Source organism: Cervus elaphus, chromosome 10 (genome assembly GCF_910594005.1).
Source record: "Cervus elaphus chromosome 10, mCerEla1.1, whole genome shotgun sequence".
Classification (NCBI taxonomy): domain Eukaryota; kingdom Metazoa; phylum Chordata; class Mammalia; order Artiodactyla; family Cervidae; genus Cervus; species Cervus elaphus.
In genome coordinates, this window is record NC_057824.1 from 54,912,371 (window position 1) to 54,918,369 (window position 5,999).

Consider the following 5,999-nt stretch of genomic DNA (forward strand, 5'->3'; position numbering starts at 1 on the left):
CAGCGGAGGGGGCCAGGGGTGGAGTGTGCATGTGTGGGGTGAGCAGGGGCGTGGGGACGCCAACTGAGCCCCTCTGGGGGGAGCAAGGCCGCCTGACGGGCACCTGCGTGTGCACAGCCGTGCGGGGGGCAGCCCGAGTCCCAGCTCCCTGCAAGGCGGAAACTCGGGGCCTCTCCCCGCAGAGCAGGGTGGGCTCAGCTGCCCAGGGGATGTCCAAGGTCCAGAAGCCTGGCTGGACCCACAGGGCCCAGCGGGGGTGGGGTGGAGCCCCCCGGCCCCAGTCCCAGTCCAGACGTGTGAGCCCCGCACCCTCCCTGGGCCTCAGCGCCCCTCGACAAGCAGAGGGAGGCGGTGAGCTGAGGAGTCCCGCCAGCCCTCAGCCCCCTCGCTGTCCAGGGAAGGCTGTCGGAGGGCGCAGGGGACCTGGCTATCCTCACCAGTTGCCGAGGGGTGGGGCCAGATGCACCGTTGCCATGGTGACAAGTTCGCCTGTTTCCTTACAGCCTCTTTAACAAACGCTTCCTGGTTTCATTTTTGGTCCTGGCAAGGGGTGGACCCTGACCTGCAGATGGCCAGGCGGCCAGGCAGAGGGCCAGAGGGGCGTGGGCAGCGGGGGCCCAGAGCCCAGGTGTCCTCACGGAGGTTCCCAGCAGCAGGGCCCCACCTTCACCCAGGGAGGGCCGGCTCACGGCCCCACTTTGCAGATGAGGCCCTGAGGCCCAGTTAGTTGTTCAGGTCACACGAGGTAGAGCTGCCCTGGAGTCCTGGGCCAGGATGCTCCCTCTCTTTTCCTCCCTCAGAGCAACTGAAAACTGATGCAGTTTGGTCTGGCTGGGCTGAGGTGGGGTTATTTCAGGCATCTTGGCCATGAGGGGTGTGGCGGGGGGGCTCCCCCGGGATTGCCAGCCCCTCGCTCCCGGGGGAAGTGACCTGTTTGGAAGGCTCTGGGGAGGACAGGCTGGGTGGGGGTGGGGGGCGGGTGGAGAAAGAAGGGAAAGGTACCCACCCACGAGGCCCTTCCTGCAGGACTTCTCAGAGCCTTCATCCCCTGCCGAGCAGCATGACGCCCAAGGGAGTGGCCAGACTGACCCCCTCGTCAGGGCTGTCGGGAAGCAGCGCTGGGAGCCCGGGCCTGTGCGGACGACACGCGCGGACCCCACCGGACCCCTCCTGTGCTTCAGGGCAAGGCGGGCGGCTTGTCCCAGCAGCACCGGCGCTGACCATGGAAGTGAGGGCAGCTGCGGTTGTGGTCGCCGGACGCTTGGGGGGAACAGCTGAGCGGAGCACCCCGAGGGGAACCAGAGCCACTTGCGGGGGCACCAGGGGGTCACATGGACTTCACAGCGGAACATCCAAGGGGCGTCCCGTCCTCCCCTGGTTCCCAAGGCCACGGTCAGCTCAGCCGATGGCCCACATGGGCGGCTGTGGATGCCAGCACCCCAGGCAGGAGGGAGCTGGAAGCTGTGACACCCCATTTTAAGGGGCCACCTATTAATTAATTAGGCCCCATGAATAATGCACGCTGCCTTGGGTATATTAATAGCATATTTATACGGCGTGCTATGGATAGTATACGTTCTCGTCCGAACACCTCAGGAATAATTCACGACCCGCTCCTTCCCCGGGATCCGGGGGAACCCGGCCGGTGCTTCGGCTGGGACTCGTGGTTTGCTTCCAACAGCCGAATTTTACATTTCATTATAAATGGCTTTGCTGGGCATGTCGGTAACTTTTACATTTCCATCCACTTTATTATTAATGGCTTTCCTGAACTGTAGCAGCCCAACATTGCACACAATGCATTATAAATATTTGATCCGGCATCTATAGTCTGCCATTTATCATTTATAACGGGTTACAAAAACATTATAAAACATTAACCGCACATTTATAGATCATTTTCGGCTACCACGACGATGTGTTATAAATACATTATTAATTCTCCTCATGCCATTTATAAGAACCCCGTGTAATGGGGCCCAGCCCTCCCATCCTGTTAACAGTACGCAGGGGCTGGTGGGGGCACCAGCCAGTGGGACCAGGGCCAAAGGAAGCCCAGCCCTGCCTGCAGTGACTGTGTGTCCTTGGCGAGATCGCACCATCTCTCTGTTCAAAAAGCAGGTTGCAAGGACAGACCCCCTTCACTGAGCACTGGCCCTCTTCTCACAGCCACCCAGACCCGGGCGTTATTGTCACGTTTCATTATGTGGAAGCAGAGGCTGCAGTCAGGGATGCTGAGCTGGCCGTGGAGGCCTGGGGTGCCCCGAGTCACCAGCCCCCAGCTTGGGGCTGAGAGTTCAGACACGGCTGCTCCTGGCCTTGAAGGGAGGACTGGAGGACCCCGGGGTGAAGCAGAGATTCAGGGTGAGGGCACCCAGGCAGAAGCGCAGGAGGCTCAGAGAAGGGGGGTGACGGACAGGGTAAAGCTGTGCCTAGCGGGGCTGCCAGCCTGGCCTGCCCGATGGGGTCCGCGCGTGTCGTCCGCACAGGCCCGGGCTCCCAGCACTATTTCCCAACAGCCCTGACGAGGGGGTCAGTTTGGGAACCCCTGTGCAGCATGGCCACTCCCTTGGGCATCATGCTGCTCGGCAGGGGATGAAGGCTCTGAGAAGTCCTGCAAGAAGGGCCTCGTGGGCGGGTACCTTTCCCTTCTTTCCCCACCCGCCCCCCACTCCCGCTCTGGTTTCCTCCCTCTGCTTCAAGGCTCCAGGCACTGCCAGCTCTGCCGTGTCTGGACAGGCACCCCCCATTTTGTTCCAGCTCAGGCCATCAGCCTTGACCAGATCTGTTACTTGCGGTTCAATCTACCGGTTAAAGGGTCTGCAGACCCCACCCCACCACTCCATGGTCCCCCCACCGCGAACCTGCCTAGGGGCCCAGCAGGCTTTTTGGATACAAATCAGCGCTGCCTGTGGCCGGAATGTCCCTGGTCCCCAGCACTGGGCCTGCCAGCCTTCCTCCCAGGGAGGGCCCCCCCAGTGTCACCAAGAGGTCTGGAAAGCAGGAGGGGGCAGATAGAGAACATCTGGCCTGGAAGTCCTGCCCTGGACCAGGGTGTCCCCCCTGCACAGGAGGCCGGCCGGGCTGACCCAGGCTCCCCCGGCCCTCCCCCACGCCGGGGCTGGGGCTCCGAGGTCTCAGCTCTGTCTGCCGATCTGGTGGTCCCCTCTCCCCTCAGAGCCTCATTTTCCTGAGCTGCAGAACAGGTCGGGTCAACCCACTTTTTGTGAGAAAATGGGTGTGGAAATGCTAGAAAAGGCTGGAGTGGGGCCGGCCTGGCCCTGCTGCCTCCCCGAACCCTGCCAGCCGCCCCCGCAGCTGGGTCTCTCCATCCCTCCGGTGCTCCTCCGGTGCTCCTCCATCCCTCGGGAGCTCCTCTGGCTTCATTCCTGCTGCCGAGCTCCGTGCAGGCCAGTTCCTGTGCCTGGGACACTCCCCCCTTTCCTCTGTGACAAGCCAATTCCCACTTACCCTCAGGTCTCAGTTCTCATGTCTCCTCCCCAGGGAAGCCATCTCCTGCCTCTGGCTCAACACAGGGGCCCCTCGTTCACCATCTAAAGGGACTGCGGATCCCCTTGGAGCGCTGTCATGGGGGCAGTTTTGCCTTTGTCTGTGTTACGTGTATCAGTCAGGTAGGAATGCTAGCTGCTGTAACAAACAGGTCCCAGAGTTCCAGCAACTGGATCCAGCCCGCCAGTGTTGCTCTTTACCCAGAGGCCAACCTGGTCAGTGATGACCTTCTGCCGGACCCGCATCGTCCAAGCTCCTCCATCTGCGGCCCCATCACCTGGTAAGTTCTCTCCACCCAGCCAGCAGACCATGGAGAAGATGGAGGCCGAGTGCACCCACCGCCTCCGTTGGCCACAGCAGCCCCCTGACCTGCGGGGCAGGCTGGAGACACAGCCCCAGGCAGCGGAAACGGCAGGAAGAGGAGGACATCCAAGGGGCAGTGGTGGGAGGGGACGTGGAGAGCTGACTTTGGGGGAGGGGTGGGTGGCCCCATTTTGAAGACAGTGCTTTTCTGTTGAGTGGGGGGGCGGGTCAGAGGAGGGGTTTGAGAAGTTGGGGGGCAAGTTCTGGCCCCCACTGCTGTCAAAGATTTTGTGCTGAGAAGAGACTTGAAGGTGCCACGCCAGAAGCAGAGGCATGGCTAAGATGATTCCTGGATTCCTGGAGAAACACAGGCTTGCAGCAGCTGGTGGCTGTGGAGGTGGTGGCAACGGTCAGCTTCCGGCTGGACTGGATGTAGGCAGGGAGAAGACAGGAGGCAAGGGTCATGCCCAGGCTTGCGGCCCCAGCCGCAGGACAGGACCACGTCGGCAGGCTGCGGGCGGGGCTGGTTGGGGGCTGGGAGGCCCAGGAGCGGACGAGTGCAGGGGGCCCTGGGGCAGAGGCTCTAGGCCAGAGGGGCAGGGCGGGCGTGGGAGGGTGGGGCCAGGGAGCAGCCGGAGATGTGATAAGAGGCAGGACTTCACTCGGGGTGCTGCAGGGGCCAAGCTGGGAAGGGCTTGTTCTGCTGGCTTTCTGGAAGGATCCCTAGGCTGCGGGGGAGGGGTGGACTATGGTGGCTGGAGGACAGGAGGACGGGAGGAAGCTGAGGGAGACGGGCCCACAGTCAGGGGCCAGGTGTTGGTGGCCTGGACGAGAGGGGCCGCAGCGGGGAGACTAGGGGTATCCTGGCTGGGGGGCTGGAGAGGAGCAGAGCTGGTGGAAGGACACGCTCTCTGTGAGGTGCTGAAGGGGACACCCCACACATGCTGCCTTCCACATCACTGTCCCCAGAGGCAGCCACGTGGCCAAGGGTGCAGCTTAAACTCCTAAGAGTCAGAGCTCTGGCCACCTCCCTCTTCCTTCTGAGCCCCCAGCCTCATCCAGCCCTGACCGCCACTTCGTGGCCATGGCCTTCCCCTGCCTCACTGGCTTTTTTAGTTCTAAATTCTGCCCTGGAGTCAGGAAAACCCACTTGGCTCTAGGACTAACCAACAGCCCAGCCGAGCTGGCAGGACATCACCCTTTGTCCTCTATCTGGAAAACCCCAGTAGGTGAGGGTAGCGGCCATGGTCTCAGGTCACAGGGGCTCCCTGTCTAGTACCTGCTTGCCCCTGGTGATGGAAGCTCACCACCACTGGGCCCAGTCGCAGAAAGGAGTTGGCTCTGCACGGGAAGACCGTCTCCACTCCTTCGAGTGGGCACAGAGGCCACCCTGTCCCCTTGCTGGGCCTCTATCGGGGAAAACACCTTCCTTCCTGCCCTTCGGAGGCCTTGTCTGGACAAGCCCTGGGCCCGGCCGTGTGGGCGGGGTCACCGCACATGTCTGGGGTCAGTGTTTCTGACCGGCTGTCCTCCCTACAGACAGGGTTCCCCGAGTTCGCGGACTGCCGGGAGCAGCCCTGTAACTGAGGTCCCCACGGGGACCTTTTCCTTAAAAACCTGGGTCTCAGATGCTCGTAGTGGAAAACTGGGACACAGATCAGAACACCGAGACCCCCCAGGGGTCTCAGGCAGGGAGACTCCTGGAGGACGTCGCCCCACCAGCAGGGCCGCCAACGACACCACGCCCCTTCCCCGGTCTCCGCTGCCTCTTCCTTGAATACGGAAGGTTCAAGGGCCCGCCGGCAAGACAAGCCGGATCGGAAAGTCCTTCCAAAGGCCAGAAATGCGAGGGCCATTCCTGCCGCGCGCCCGGAGGGCGTGGGGGTGGGGGGGGGCACCGGCCGGCCCGCCTGGCGGCACCCGGATCAGGCCTCAGTCTCCGCGCCCCAGGAGGGTGCGGGAGCGGGTTGGAAAGAAAAAGCGTCGAAGCGCCTCCGCGGGACCCCGGGAGGGAGGGGCGAGCGGCTGGCGGGGCCTGGGCGGGGCCAGTGGGGCGGGGCTTGCTCGGGCCGAAGCCTTGCGGGGCCAGGCGGGGGCGGGGCCCGACCCTGCCCGGGGGCGGGGCCTCTCCGGGACGCATCCTGACTGGAGGAGTGGGGCCTGGTGGGCGGGACCTCGTGGTAGGG